General features: G+C 42.8%; 1 long non-coding RNA gene across 1 annotated transcript in view; it reads right to left on the reverse strand.

Moving 5' to 3' along the window:
* LOC142599903 (uncharacterized) overlaps positions 1-12,716 on the reverse strand; it is a 28,501-nt gene extending 15,785 nt beyond the window's left edge. The window contains exon 1 of the long non-coding RNA XR_012833354.1: positions 10,725-12,716. This is a non-coding gene — a long non-coding RNA (uncharacterized LOC142599903). The remainder of the gene's footprint in view (positions 1-10,724) is intronic.
* Between the last annotated feature and the right edge of the window lie 4,093 nt (positions 12,717-16,809).

Genomic DNA, 16,809 nt, shown 5'->3' on the forward strand with positions numbered 1-16,809 from the left:
AAGATATGCCATATTTAAGAAAAACTAATTTTGTTCCTTTATGCTTTTGACAATGGTTTTGAACAGAGCGTATTTTGAAATGACGCTGAAAAGAGTCTGCATAGACTCTGAATAAGGAAAATGCGCGACTTTTTCAGGGAACAAAAATCACCCTTTGTAGCCAGATCCATATTAACCGATATGGCTGGCATTCAGCTGAACGTATTGCCAGAGTTTCACTGAGGGGGGGCCCTGCTACCTGGAGGAGAGCCGTCAATGAGCTCCATTCCCCCACCCTCACAGTAATAAAACCTCAAGATTTAAATCTGCTGCCTGGTGATACAGACCAGGATTGTGCCAATAGTCTTTCTTCTCTTGTGCCTTAACCAAAAACACCCACGCAACCCCAAGAAGAACAGATACTGAGATAAAATAAGTATTTTCAGGGGTTTGCATTTATTTTATTCTGTAACAAAGGAAATAAATATTTTATCTGAGGGCTTATTTTAGGACCATGGAAAAGCATGGGAAAGAACAGCCTAGATTCACAAAATGGTTAGTGCTGGTGGTAACAAAGCTCAGGTAGTAAGTGTCCCAAGCCAAGATGGGGGAGACCAAGTCAGATGTCTCCTTGACAAAGAGGATGTGAACCCCGACACTTTCTGTGCTCTAATCACCATAGACTGCTCCCAGCCACCTCAGCTCCACAGCAGTGGTCAGGGCAGACCTTTATAGGAATGTCTTGAAGTAGAAAAATTAAAGTGTAACTATACTATGACATCAGCTAATGTAGTCATTACATTTTTTGAGTAGAGGGGAAAATACCTGTCTTGAAAAGGAACTTCAGTCTAATCATCTGGACCACCAAGGGCTCCATACTCACTTTGATTTCTGTATGTCGAACATCTCATCATGAAAACGCAGTATTTAGCAAAAGTTTAGATTTTTTTGTGCTCAGAGTGCTGTCACCCTTTAACTCGTGACCTGCATTGTCTTATGGGCCAAAACCAGTCCTCAGGCAGGAGATGGATCCCCTCATGGGGCAGAGAGTGCTGAGGGGATTCTTTTAATTCTCTGTGGTGGGAACAAGCAAACCCAAATGGGCTGGAAAGGCTGCCGTCACCAGCTTGCCCAGTGTAACCTCATCCCACAAAGATGAGATACTGGGAACCTCGGAGAGCTGCTGCCTGCAAATGACTCCCAGAGCTGACAGGACATTCTGATATGCAGCTTGCAGGGTTGGGATTTTTTGGCTTACCATGATCTTGAACTAGTTGTTACTGCTTCCTTTCCCACTGACAGATTGATGTTCTGGATAGAAATGTATATGAATCGTTGCAGACAATAATTTTCTCCTGCAAATGTTTTGCTGCTGGCTTGCCAGGAGGATGAAGCAAACCGTCCTGGCATCATGTTCCCTCACTACATTGGCCCAACACACCCCTTGGTCCACAGCCTCACGCACACAGCATTCTCACAGAGTGACTGTTGTTGATTTGAAGGAAGACGGAGGATGCCATCTCTCCCTCTCGTGCTTTTATCGCTGTTGGAACAAAGGGGTTTATTCTTGCTATCTACTTCCGGTGAGCAATGAAAGATAAACCACAGGGCTTACAGATTCAAAGGGAAGCTGAGAGATGTAGCTGAAGAAGAAAAACAAACAGCCGGCTGCTGCTGGGCACTGCAGGCAGGCAGAGCTGGGGGGTGCCCCACGGCACGTCCCTCTGTGCCAAATGGCTGCAGGTAAGGTGGGAGGAAGAGCAGCAAAAAGATTACAAGGATGTTTCTCTCCAGTGCCCTTTGGTCTTTGTTTTAGCATTCGCCAGGCACCTTCTGTGGTGCAGAGATCTATATCAGGATTTATTTTTTTTTAATCTTATAGCTTTTTTTTTTTTAATTTAAAAATGGTTTTGCTCAGTCTGTTTCCAAGAAATTGTTACTGCACCTGCAGCTCTGTATGGATTTTAGCCCTGCTGTTTTAGGAGCCAAAATACCTGGTCTTCTAACCTGCAGTGTCTTTTACTAAGAGACTGCAACATCTTTGTAATTCCAATAGTGCAGTACAATAGTGACCACCACACGTTTCTTCAGTTCCACACCTAGTTGTAGCACTGCTGATACGAGCTGCCAAGAGAGCTTCGAGCTGATGTGCAGTCATGCTAATTAGGACTAGTGTACACATCACCTTGTAGAAACTCATACACGGGAGGCCACGATCTTCCACTGATACCAGCTTCTCCAAGAAGTCTTTCATAAAATATTATCAAGAGCCGCCTTCTCTATGCATCTATCGACATTTGTTTATTGAACAACGCAGAATATTTATATGCAGCTTCCAGCTGATACTAGTCTCAGAAGTGGAGAGTGGATGAGTAATGCATATTGTTTCCTGTCTCTTTACTAGCTGTCTCCATAAACCAAGTGTTTGTCCAGCTTCAATTAGCAAATGGTAAAGTGATGGGATTTGGATTCATTCACAAGAACACAGGGCACTATTTCTTGGAATGAATTTAATTTATTAACACTTGAATTGTTTGTAAAGGTGATGTACATCAGGAATACTAAGGTATTATTAATGGTTTTCTGGCTTAGAATTTGCTTGAAGGACAGACAAGCAAAATCAAGGTGATTGCTATGTGCAATTTAAGCTGTAATGCAGTCTCCTAATAAGAATTTATATCCACTCAGTGCAATGAGGACTGCTGCGAAAGATAATACTGACACATCTAGAAGACTAAAGTAGTAGAAAAAGATGGTATCGTCACATTATTCATTATTATTATGCTTTTTTCTAAAGCAACCAAACTAGGAAAAACAAGCTAGAGATAAGCAGGGTTTCAAAATTATTTTTTGGCAGTGATAATAACATATTTATACAGGACATTTCATTCAGAAGAGCTTTTCACACAGAGATTTTAATTAATTGCATACACCAGACAAAGGAACCACAGAAACTCAAGCCATTTCTGAGGAAAATCCCACAGCGATTCTACAGCAAAGATAAAGGATGGGCTGTGAAAGTCAGCTTCTCCAGCAGACACCCAGGTCTGGCGGCTCCCACTGCCTCCCGGTGCAGCGGGAAGTACCACAGGAGGAGGCTGGGAAATGCAAGGACTCTGTACGTGCCTCCTGGCAGGGGTGAAGCGAGGTGGAATTTGTCAGTTTTCAAGCAACTGCTGCTGAGGGAGCTCCCACAGCACGGAGCTGCCCCGGATCCCAGATGCACAGCGCTGTGTGCCCTTACACGCCCAGCTGGTCCGAATCGGCCCCAGCTGCCTGGCTGGGACTCCCCACCACCCCTCACGACACCCGCTGCTCTCACTCCTGCCAGCACCACTGCTAATACGAGCTGCTCTCAGCACAGCCGGCACTCCACATCACCAGGGCACCATCGCTGTAGATGTACAACAGTTGCAACAGATTTACCACCTTCCTGCAAGTTTCCAAATTAATTGGTCCTTACTGTCACTTATGCAAGAAACACAGAGACCTCAACAAAAAGCAGTGCCAGAGTGCCTGCCCAAACCTCTCCACCGCTCCTGGAGCAGCGCTGGAGTGCTTACTGGAACCTCCCCACCGCTCCTGGACTTTCTCCAAGCCCAGGTCCCAGCTTCCGCAGCAGCTGTGCCCAGGGGAGCCCGGCAGAAGCGAGGGCAGCAGCCAGGCAGCAGTTCCTGGTGCACAGGCCACCTCTGTTACAGCTGTGGGCAGCCAGCAAACCTAGAGACATTTTACTCCTCCCCAACTCTTGACCATGAGGACATTCTCATATGATAGTTTTAGGAATGTTGATATTTTAAAAGAGCAGGAAAAGATGTGCTTTAAAAGGCTACAGTCCCAGATCAACATAGCTGCTAACTTACACAAAAATTGACAGAGCCAAATTTTTGATTCCTTAGGGAATCCTACAGGGAAATTGAAAAAAATCGGTGGTTTTATTTAGTACTGTGCCTGCTGGTACACTTCTTTGCAACTGCTTTGTGGTTATGGTGTGTTGGAGGCGTTAGCCTGTGTCAGTTCCAGCCCTAAAGGACTGAGAAAGAAGGATCAGTACATCTGCCAAAAAAAAAAAGCAACTGCATGTGAGAGATTGATTCAGCTTCTGCAGCTGGAGATATCCTTACCCCTTGAGGTTTCTGAGAGACTGGGAAGCCTCATTCTCTTCTCTTTTGGATCACCACAGAAGACCCTTCATCTGCAGAGGACATCTTTCCAGGAGTCAATGTGAGAATACAGACTGGTGGCTTTGCACACCTTCTTTCCATCTGCAGATTGAAATCACTTCGGTTTTCAAGTGCCTCACAACAAACTTGGGTATTGTACCTATCCCACACTGAGACACTTCCTGGGTTGTATAGGAACTCCACGACAAAATATAAACAAGGCCATGCACATATGTCCTTTTCTGCTTGCAGCTCCTGGCCCTCACCAATTCCAGCTGCTATGGCTGCTCCTCAGAAAGAGGTTATTGTACAAGGTGGACAACTGGCACTGGCCCGCAGCTGGTGTGACAAAGCACTGCATCATGCTTTGCACTTCAAGAACACATGTGGCAACAGCCTTTGTAACACAGTAAGTACCTATAACAGTGGGAAAGTGGCGAGATTATCTTACTGAGGATTGTATTCAATAATTTTACTAACAAATATTTTATTCATAAGGCTCTATGGCATTTACACTGTGTTTTCTAAGTAAAATGTTTGTTTCAAGAACATGTTCACAAAATAAATCAATTATGAGTTAAGGCTTAAACAGTAAGGCTTAAACAGTTAGTCCAAGGAATTCTTCATCATCATCATTGTCGAATGGTTTGGGTTGGAAGGGACCTCAAATATCATCTAGTTCCAAACCCCTGCCATGGGCAGGGACACCCTCCAATGGACCAGGCGGCCCAAAGCCCCATCCAACCTGGCCTTGAACACTTCCAGGGATGGGGCCTCCACAACTGCTCCGGGCAACCTGTTCCAGTGTCTCACCACCCTCATAGTAAAAAATTTCTCCCTTATATCAAATCTAAATCTACCCATTACCCATTACCCCGGTCCTATCACTAGCACAACAGTCCCTCACAACCTTTCCTGTAGGCCCCTTCAGGTACTGGAAGGCTGCAATTAGATCTCCCCGGAGCCTTCTCCACGCTGATCAACCCCAACTCTCTCAGGCTGTCCCCATAGGAGAGGTGGTCCAGCCCTCTGATCATCTTTGTGGCCCTCCTCTGGACTCGCTCCAACAGCTCCATGTCCTTCTCGTATGGGAGGCACCAGAGCTGGATGCAGTACTCCAGGTGGGGTCTCATGAGAGTGGAGTAGAGGGGCAGAATCACCTTCCTTGACCTGCTGGTCACGCTTTGTTTAATGCAGCCCAGGACACAGTTGGCCCAGGAGAGGTTGGCCACCTCTCAGGCCTGCCAAGGTCCCTCTGGATGGCATCCCTTCCCTCCACGTGTCGACCACACCACACAGCTTGGTGTCGTCAGCAAACTTGCTGAGGGTGCACTCGATCCCACTGTCCATGTCGCTGACAAAGATGTTAAACAGTGCCGGTCCCAGTACTGACCCCTGAGGAACACCACTTGTCACTGTTCTCCACTTGGACATCAAGCCATTGACCACAACTCTTTGAGTGTGACCATCTGGCCAATTCCTTATCCACCGAGTGGTCCATCCATCGAATCCATGTCTCTCCAATTTAGAGACATGGATGTCGTGCGGGACAGTGTCAAATGCCTTGCACAAGTCCAGGTAGATGACATCAGTTGCTCTTCCCTTATCCACCAACGCTGTGATGCATTAAAGAAAGCCACCAATTTTGTCAGGCACGATTTGTCCTTAGTGAAGCCATGTTGGTTGTCACCAATCACCTCCTTATTTTCCGTGTGCCAGAGCATAGTTTCTAGGAAGATCTGCTCCGTGATCTTACTGGGCACAGAGATGAGACTGACTGGTCTATAATTCCCCGGGTCTTCCTTTTTTCCCTTCTTAAACATGGGGGTTATGTTTCCCCTTTTCCAGTCAGTGGGAACTTCACCAGACTGCCAGGACTTCTCAAATATGATGGAGAGTGGCTTGGCCACTTCATACACCAGTTCCCTCAGGACCTGCAGATGCCTCTCATCAGGTCCCATGGACTTATGCACCTTCAGATTCCTTAGATATTCTTGAATCTGATCTTCTCCTACAGTGGGTGGTTCTTCATTCTTCCAGTCCCTGCCTTTGCTTTCTGCAACTTGGGTGGTGTGGCTAGACCCCTTGCTGGTGAAGACTGAAGCAAAACAGTCATTGAGTACCTCACCCTTCTCCTTGTCCCGGATAACCAGGTCTCCTGTTTCCTTCTGAAGGCCCACATTTTCCCTAGTCTTCCTTTTATCACTGATGTACCTATAGAAGCTTTTTGTGTTGCCCGTGACGTCCCTGGCCAGATTTAATTCTATCAGGGCTTTGGCTTTCCTAACCTGATCCCTGGCTGCTCAGACAATTTCTCTGTATTCCCCCCAGGCTACCTGCCCTTGCTTCCACTCTCTGTAGGCTTTCTGCTTGTGTCTGAGTTTGTCCAGGAGCTCCTTGTTCATCCATGCAGGCCTCCTGATGGTTTTGCCTGATGTCCTCTTTGTTGGGATGCATCGCTCCTGAGCTTGGAGGAGGTGAACCTTGAATACTAACCAGCTTTCTTGGGCTCCTCTTCCCTCCAGGTTTTTGTCCCATGGCACTCTACCAAGCACATCCCTGAAGAGGCCAAAGCCTGCTCTCCTGAAGTCCAGGGTAGTGACCTTGCTGTGCACCCTCCTCACTGCCCTGGGGGTCTTGAACTCCACCATTTCTGCCCTTGAGCTTCACATTCCCCACCAGCCCCTCTTTGTTGGTGAGTACAAGGTCGAGCATGGCACTTCTCCTCATGGGCCCCTCTGTCACTTGGAGGAGAAACTCATCATCCACACATTCCAGGAACCTCCTGGATTCCTCATGCCTTGTTGTGTTGTCCCTCCAACAGATACCAGGGTGGTTGAAGTTACCCATGAGGACCGGGGCTTGTGAATGTGAGGTTGCTCCTATCTTTCTACAGAGGGCCTCATCCACTCGGTCTTCCTGGTCAGGTGGCCTGTGGCAGACCCCCACTGTAATGTCCCCTGTCCCTGCCCTCCCTTTAGTCCTGACCCATAAGCTCTTCGTCAGCTCCTCACACATCCCCAGGTGGAGCTCCATGCACTCCAGCTGGTCACTGACATAGAAGGTGACACCCCCTCCTCATCTCCCCTGCCCGTCCTTCCTACAGAGCCTGTATCCTTCCATCCCAACACTCCAGTCACAGGAGCCATCCCACCATGTCTCGTGATGCCAGTGACATCACAGCCCTGCAGGTGTGCGCACGTCTCCAGTTCCTCTTGTTTATTCCCCATGCTCCATGCGTTTGCACAGAGGCATTTCAGCTGGGCCCCGATGAAGCTGACTGACTGGCTGGAGTGGCTGGAGTTCCTCTGTGCTGCCCTTCAGGTGCTCTCCTGCTGACCTGTGATCCTTCTCCCGGCTCTGGGCATCTATTGCTGGCACATGATCTTTGGGTTGATGGGGATATTTCCAGCATAATTGCCCATTCTGATTTAATTATGCCAGTGAGTTATCTGAGGTACTTTAGTTTGACCAAGTCTGACAATGAACACTTGTTGGCCCACCCCTCCTAAAAATATGAACCTTCCCATTACCCCATCAAGTTTGGGAAGTCTTCCTGCTTTACATTTGGAACAAGTACCTAAGCACTAGGTTAGAGTGGGCTCTTCTCCCCTCCAGAGCCCTGACACTAGCACAGAATTGCTGTTGCCTTGCGCAGGCAGTGCAATGTCCTGGCCATCACTAACTGATAGTAAAACATCTGTTTTCCATAGCTATATTGTGTTGCTTCAATCATACATTGTCTTATTTTCCTCCTTATATGTGGTATCAGCCTGCCAGCTTGTTCATGTTAGCTTCTTCTCTTTGTCCATCAGTCTCTCAAATTTGGTTCATGCTTCTTTATGTTACTGTCACAGTTTTGTTATATCTTAATACACTGCTGTTTGAGTCTATTTAATATAGAATAACATCTAGGATCATTCCTTGACATCAGGTGCTATTATACAGGGTAGGGTAGTCAGTGCTGGCTGACAAGTGAGCAGAATTACTCTCAGTACAGTTACAAGAAGTAAGAATGTTTTTAGGAGGGAGCATTCCCTGCATGTATTCAGGGAAATGCAGTATCTGCCATACTTGTTGCTTTACATGAGCTTTATTTTTTTTTAATTATTGATTGGTAATCTCTTTCCAAATCTTTTTGGCTATAATCTTTTCCAGAAGGGAACATTAAAGACAGGGCAACAGTTGACAACACTGGAGAATGCTGCTTTTACCACAAGTGCAAAAGCTGAGGCAGAAAGGTCTAATACAAGAAAACGAGAGTGCTATGTTTCAGAGGTGATATAAACCCTCTTAAAGTATTTCAAACTAGACCAGACAAAGAACTAGAAGCTGTCTCACCTCTGATGTGTATAATCCTGTTCATACAGAATTCAGTTCACTAGGGATTAACTCAAACTTAGGTTGAATTTGGCACCTTAATTTCATTCCCAAAGCATTTTTTATACACTCACTGCACACCTACTGGATAAAAATGTCTACAGGAACTACTTCTTTTTTAAAGCTTCAAACGAAACAAGAAGACTGTATAAGCGAATTAACTACCCATCCTTGAAGTCAGGAGAACAACGTTCTGCTCATGAATATCTCTATTTTTACTGAGGCAGCTTTTGAAAATAGTTATAGAATTTATGCAGTAGACAAGAACAGTGGAACAAGTTCCGCTTGAGTAAATATGTATTGAATATTTATTGAATTTAAGGCATTTTACAAGTAAAAACAAGTTGGAGAGAATTAATATCTTCAAATATGTGTTTTCTTTAAATTAGAACAAAGTAATCATTTGACCAGTCAAGATGGAACATGGCATACTGTGAGGAAAGCTAATTTAGCTTTCGCCATTACAGGTGATACTGTGTGGAGGTGTTATTTTCCTGGATGATGCAAGCCACGATCTTCCCAATGCATGTCCTTCCCTACGCACAGAAGTGTGCCTTTCTCACGGCACCTTAGCTTTGCAGAGCTCCTGTTCTCAGCAAAGAATGGTGATCCCTGTCCTACTGCCTATCGTCAGCTTATGCTAACACAAGAAAAGAACTGCTAACTACTACACACCCGAGAAATAGCTTAGAGGGTGTATTTTAGATCCTTAGAGTGCTGGTGGTGCCCTATTTTCTCAGGCAGCAAGGCTGTTTTAACAAGTTTCCCACCTCCATGCTGCAGTTCGTCATCGCATCGGGTATGCAGATGTGACTGTGATGGGGACCTACCTTGAACTGCATCAGTGGCATTAAAAATGTGCCAAATCAAAGAAAAAACAAACAGTTCTTCATGGGTTGGTTCGTTGGGTGGCTTTTAAACCAGGATGATTTGCCTGTTGAGGTTATTCCACCTGAAGCCTCTCTGCACTCCACAAGTATGCAGACATGAATTCCTGAGCTTTTGAAGGGTGAAATGAATATTAGTTCATTTGATTTGTGAAAGGGAAAGTGAAAGGGTATTTTGGTTCTACAAGGGCAGACTTCAAACCAGGTTAATTCTCTAATAACACTTATTGAGACCTATGCACATAAAAATCTAGATTTAATTATGCTGCATATTATGTTTTCTTAAATATTTTAATAAATAAATAATATTTGAGGGTAATAAAATAATTGCACTGGAATATAATAATGTCTCAGGTACTGAGGGAATAAAAGGTATGCAAATTTTTTCATAAAAATGTAATCCTTGGGATATAACTTTGTTACTTGCATTTCAATATCATACAGATATTTATCCAGTAGGTTAAAGAGTTCTCAGTGCTAGTTATTGGGACTTGTTTGTGTTAAATTAGCCCCAGAAGGGTTTTCCTTGTAATCCCTGTATAAAAAGGAAAGATATTAAATATTTCAATTACAATAACTTTGAAGTCTAATATAAATTCTAGAAAATTAAAAAATATCTATTTCATTTCACGAGAGTTTCATATTTGCTAAATTTAATACATATTTCTCCTTTACCCAAGAAGACTGAATGAAGAAAACAGTAATTTTACTGTAATTTATTTATACAATGTTGGAACAACACGCCAACACTTGTACTGTGTAATTTACCTAGGGAAGTACATGAAGACAATAACAAAGAAGCTTTTGTTTAAAGTTCAAGTTTTATATATGCTTCAGGTACTTAAGTATGGTGACTGCCAAGCTGAAATAACCAGGAGGTATCTCTGAGTACAGGATGCAGCCTTCTAACCCAGGAAACATGAATTACCATAAGCACAGAGTGGTTGACGAGTCACAAATTCCCCTGATGCTAGGAAAAAATCCTACACATGTAGGTTCATTTACAGCAAGTCAGTCCATAATATTAAGGATGTACTTACGTGTTCGTATCATGGTGGTCTCATTTTTCTCTCTGTTTTGGCAAATTTAAAAATAAATTCAATTATATTGATAGGTAATGTATTACCTAGGTACATTTACCTGTATATTCAAGGCCAAGGATTTGCACTGACCTCCCTATCCAAGTATTGATAAAACAGCTGTGAACTTTCAGGTGACTTTTTCATCCAACTTTTATAGCTTCCAATGATGAGATTTAATGAACTATTGACCTTTGTTCCATATTCTACAGCTTTTGCTTATGAGATTTACTGACCTTTGGTTGGTATTACACATCTGCAAAAACTTTGGAGCTTGACTTCAGGTTCTGATGGCAGCTTTCCTCCGTTGAGCTGATAAATATAAAACCCCATTCCTATAAACTAAAAAGCACAGGCATTGGATTTACAGAAATAAAGAAAATTCAGAAAGATTTTCGCCTATGGGTTAGCAAGCAAGGCAGTCAGGACAGGGCTGTAAGACCAGAATTACTGAATAGAAATATAATCGTGCATTTTTGCTAATAAAATCATGCTTAAACTCTACATTATTATTTCAAGTAGATATGTCCATAGTATAACCTTCAGTGTTATGCAGAAATACTGAAAATAGGTTTAAGCATCTCTGTACTATCCTGTAGTCTGCAGTATAGACAGACCCTGAGCAAAACGTGATTTTCACTGCAGTATTATTTGATTTCACACTGACCCCTCTGCACACTAGATAGTTAGCCTGCTTTGCTTTCTGCAGTTTAGTCTATAAACTAGAGATAAGAAAGTACAGAGAGCAGCAGAAAAGGTTCTCTCAATGGTGCCTCCAAGGACAGTGAGCTGAAATTCATAAATAATTGAACCGTGATAGCAGGGCTAAACTCAGCCTTGTTTTAATGCTCAGGCCACAGCAACAGCTTACCAGAAAAGACAATATGCGTACATCATCCTGGCAATGCCAGGATCTCCTTTGGCCTCCAGATCAGGTCAGCACAATCCTAAAGGCGCTTATAACTAGTGTCACAGCTGAAGTGGTGGCTTACATCTGAGGACAGCCACTCCTAACAGACCTCCCTCTTCCTTGCCAGGGAACCAGCCCATCTGACATTGTAGTCCACATCCATCCTGTCCCCATGGACCCTTTAAAAGTGTGTAGTAGAGCTGATTTTCGGAAGACATTAGAACACTTTAATTTACTCTTTAATTTACTTTAAGGTTGAATGTGGCCCTGAACAGTCCCATGGCTTTCTTGGACTTCTTGTCTGTATCCCCCGCTTCTTGTCTGTACCCCCCGCTGTCTCTAGTCTCCTACTGAGAAGGCAACTCCTTCCAGCACAGGTGCTTCCCCATTGTTCTCTACATCTATGTAACCCTCAGTACAGGAATGTCACGGACAGGGGATTCTAGGAAATACCATGTCACTAGTAAAAGAATGTATGACTTTGCGTATGTTTAGAGACAATTTGTAAGCAGTTAGCCGTGAAATCAGTAAAAATATTCATGTGAGCCTACACGAATGAAAGTAAAGAATTCACAGGTCTGTTCATGCTGAAAAGTCAGCACACAATAAAGTGTAGAAGAAACCTCCAGAGTACTTAGCTCTTACAACATTTTCCAAGATACTCCTTCAAATGACCTAAATGATCCGCAGTTGTCACTGACCATCTATGCAGCATCTTACCAACAGCAAATATACCATAAAGCAACACTACTTAGCCCAGACGATTATCTCTTCTATTTACAAAGTATTGCCTGTGCTGCACAGAAATCATTGCCCAAACCTACTTGTCTCCTCCTTACCCATACCCATACCTTCCTGGTCTCGTTCCTCTGTGCTTTTTTGCCACTCAGCTCCTTGCAACTCTGGTCTTCAGCCGAGTGCAAGCAAACCCTTTTTCTCGTAAAGCATCAGGCATCCAAGGTTGCACATAGTTGCAAAGCAAGCTTTTTTAGCAAACGAGCCTCCGGATATTGGTCATCCCCCAGAAAGCTGAGAGGACAAGGTGGATCCAGCCCACAACTCTGCTCATAGTATAAGCTCCCTCTGAGCCTCAGGCTGTGTGAGCCAGCGGGGCCCAAGCTGCCATCCCAGGTCTTCCCATGCTCACCTCCACGTGGGCTGACACGTTAGGGACAGGAAGGCTTCTGCTCTGTGCGTAGTAGCCTGGACTAGCCAAATAACACCCTTGGTGAGCAGGGGGAAAAATGTGGTAAGGTTCTGAGAGGTGCCTTTGTCCCCTTACAGGGCAAGGCAAGAGTGAAGGGTGCTTGATGAAGATAGGTGAATTCAGAAAGACTTTGTTGAATAAGTATTTTGTTATGCATCTGAAGGGAAGAAAATTTGTACACCATCAAAAGAGGCTTGTAGCATTTCATGATACTATCATAAACATGTTTCCCTCTAATGCTGTTTAAAGTAGCTTCTTGGGATTTGAGCTGGAATCTGTTTCCCTATTCACTGTGTTTACAGACTAGCCTGTTATTCTAGACATGTTCAACAGCTCACGCATTTTACTGCACTACATTTAATTGCTTTTGTAATGAAATAAATGAGGTTTGGGAGGTTTTCTACTGCAGAAAAAAGTAAAAGATAATTTTAAGAATGATTCAAGGCCTGCTGAGTCAATGGCAAAGATTCAATTTTTCTATTAATATTGCCTCAGATTTTAAGGAAATGGAGTATGTATGTAAAAATAATGTTTTTGGTTTTATTTTATTTTATTTTATTTTAATTTAATTTAATTTTATTGCAGTATCTTATTTACCAAATTCTCAAATAAAAAGAATCATATGTAATAATATATTAGCCTGTTTTGAATGCTGTAGACACATAATCAGATTTTTATCTTTTTAGATAAACAGGGAAATACTACATTTCATACTTATTATCTGTAGGGCCAAATTATGTATCTCCGATTTAGAAACCTACATGAAATGGTCAGATTTTCACATGTATTAGGTATTCAGACATTCTTATGCAGCACATTTCAAAATAGGGCCATGCCATTTAACTGTTACAGAGCAGCCAGATTTTTCTGAAAATCTTTCAAATAACCCTTGTTTTTCTCAAAGTAATGCGAATGCTGCCATCTAGCTATACAGTAACAGTATATCTTTAGTCTAGTTCTGCTAGACAGAAACTCTTTCAGTTTCAGTTTGGAATAGAGCAGAATAGAGATACAAAAATTCCAATTGCATTTCTGTTAATTTAAAAAGGTGTAGGCACCATTTATTATTAAAAATATTATAAAATACTATTTTGACATCAAACTGAAAAGATAAGAACAAGGTTAAAATTATTGCATCTGATGGTGAACAAGCTATTCCTTGTGCATGACTTATTTTACAAATGCAGGATCTTATTTTTCAAAGGTTTATATATGCCTTCAGTTGAATGGGGTAACTAATAAAGCTAAAAGCACACATTTGTCAACTGAAGTCTAGATCCTCTTTCCAGTTTGAAATTCATCTACCAAAGATCAGGATTTTCACAAAGCAGTTTATCTAACAAATATCCTTATTATTATGTTTGATCCATGAATTCTTTGGAAACTGTTTATATAGAGTGTCAGCTGAACACTCAAACTGCACTGTTTGGATTTGCCATTGGCCATGTGGAGGCACTTTCAGGTGCGTATCATTGCATGCTCAAGATGTTGATCCACCAAGCATTCCACTCAACACCTCCTCAGGTAACCAAAGGACCAAGAGACTGAAGACACATGCAGAGGACTTGCCCTGATACTGAGGGAGCCACGGATGGTCTCAGCACCTCATCTTGGGAACTAGAAGAACTGATTTCCACAGCACAATTCCACATTTCATCCAGAGTATTATGTACAGAGCTGTGCAGTGCCAGACTGTTGTTTGGGATTACTCAGTGGAGAACTACAATCATTCTGGTTGAGCAGATGTCTTTTATCTAGTAGTTCATATATCCTTACCGAACAAGACATACAAGATGACATATATCCCTGCACAGGACCAGTTCACAGAACTGTCTAGTCCAAAACCTGGCCGTACCAGATTAACCCACGGAAGATGCAAGAAAACATGTTGTTACTTACAGAATAACAGCCCTCAGACTCGTTCTAATTCAAGCAACAGGAGATTTGCCTGAATTTCAAATCGTGAAGAGCTACGACTATAAGAACACAGGCCAGAAATGCCACAGGCAGGGCCCCAGATTGCCTCACCTAAATTATCAGGAAAACAGATGCTCTCCCATGTCACCTGTAGCAAGATCTTGATGATAGTTGTTCTAACATACAGTATATCACAAAGCCCTAATTCTGCCAATATAATTTTTGGAATAGCACACTTGGAAGTTTGGGTATATGTGCTTTTGTGCACACATACACACTCACATGCACACAGAGCTGAATGACAGTTACACCTTCTTATTAAAAGATGAAGACACTACATGCAAATGACTAACTCAATTTATCACAAATGCCAAGCCATTCTTCGCCACTGAAAAACAATGGAAAAAACAACGCTTAATATCACTAGGGCTATACATTATTTTTCAGTTTGACACATTAGTCCTTGATGGTGGTGTGAGCCACAAAAAGCCAGAGATAAACAAGAAGTTATCGTTCATGTTCCCAGAGAAATTAATTTATGGTGGAGTGAAATCAGCATGCAGACATCTGTTTCTCCCAAACATCAAGAGCATTAAAAAACCTGTTTAATTATGGATACAGTGTGAGATGCACTGCTTTCTAATTCTGCATTTTCAATTTTGCATTTTTAATCTTCTGTGTAGCCTTCCGCCTCCCCAAAAAACCCCAAGATAAACTGCAGAATTCAGGATTGTTTATTAATTGTATAAAATTTCACTCCCAGACTTGTGAAGTGCAAAGTCCTTGCCCCTGAATAGTCTCTCTTTTTTGACAGCAGTATACTTTGCACCTTTGGTGCTAAAAGAAATATATTTCACCACCTCCCCTGCTTTCTGCAGTCTGACAGTATGTCAAATAACTCTGGAAAACACATAGCTGCTATCTAATAAAGTGGCCACTATTCCGAGCACCACAAAGGGGGATGATAGAATACTCCATCAGCATTTGAATTTATTTTTCCTCTGAATGTAACAAGCAGCATCTCAGTATTTTAATCAACGTGTAAAAAACTCGAGTTTTGTGGTGCCCAGCTTTACTGTGATCTGTCCCAGCAGGGACGTATTTAGCTATAAACCACCCAAGAGAATACTTTGTTACCACTAGTCTTTATAGAGCCAGGTATTTTCCTGGTAGTATTCTTCTCTGACCATTTTTGCCAACTTATTTTATGTACTGCTGAATTAACAAACTGAACTCCCAGTCAGCTTAAGCTGGTCCATCATCTGCCTCCCTAGTTCTCACATAACTATCTCCATTGCAGCAGCCCCTGCCGCAGCAGAACCTCCAAGAGCTGTTTGAACCAAATTTCTCTTAGGCTTGACATGAAGACCATGCTTGTAGCATCTCTGAAGGTTGGAAATGTTAAACTTGGAGTCCCATAAAATGGTCTAGGTTTTCTGTGCTTACTCTGTGGGTGCCCCCTATTCAACATAAGAATAAAGCAGATTAGGGAGACAACATTTCATGATTACACACAAGCAAATGACTGTTCACAGTGAAAGGCAGGGAAAAACATTGTTCGAGATAGCTGCAGTCTGGCAAGTGGCCAGATGCAATGCACAGATGCTATCTGGACCCGTACCTATATTTTGACTTGGCAGAGCCTCCTCCTTCCCAGGGCCATACTGTTAACTGCCCTTGGGGAGTGGGCATCCCAGATGAGATCTTCTTGGGAGCCACCTACCTTTCCCAGATGTTTCACACTCGCTGTCTAGGTTAAGTGCGTTACCCCTGCTTGTAGTTCAAGCCTATCAACATTGTGCATATACACTGAAGACATGTTCTTGTACCTTAACAAAGTGCCGGTTCACTCTGAGGTCAGTAGCTGGCATAATTTTAGAAAGCTGCAGTATTACCTTTGTCAGGGAGCTGTTATTGCCATTTCCTCACTTGGCTTGAGGACAATTTATCTGAAAATGATTATGGGGTTTGAAAGCAGAAAAAAGGTAATCATCACAGATAAGATCATCTACTCATCTACCACAAAAGTTTTTACTATTTTTACAAGCTGTGGCATAATTACATATCCAGTGGTACCCACACAACAGTGGTTCCATCAGTATTTTGGGGCTGCTGACTAAACGCACTCTGTCTACACAGCATGATTCCCATCAGATGTTTGACCAGGTCACAGTCGTACTGCCGTTTGGTCTAAGTCCATGAAATTTATTTGCATACTAGTAAGTGGTTTTGAAGAATTCTCACGTATTTTTAATTCACAGCCTCACACCCCCCATGTTTGCTAACT

Source organism: Balearica regulorum, chromosome 1 (genome assembly GCF_011004875.1).
Source record: "Balearica regulorum gibbericeps isolate bBalReg1 chromosome 1, bBalReg1.pri, whole genome shotgun sequence".
NCBI classification, from domain to species: Eukaryota; Metazoa; Chordata; class Aves; order Gruiformes; family Gruidae; genus Balearica; species Balearica regulorum.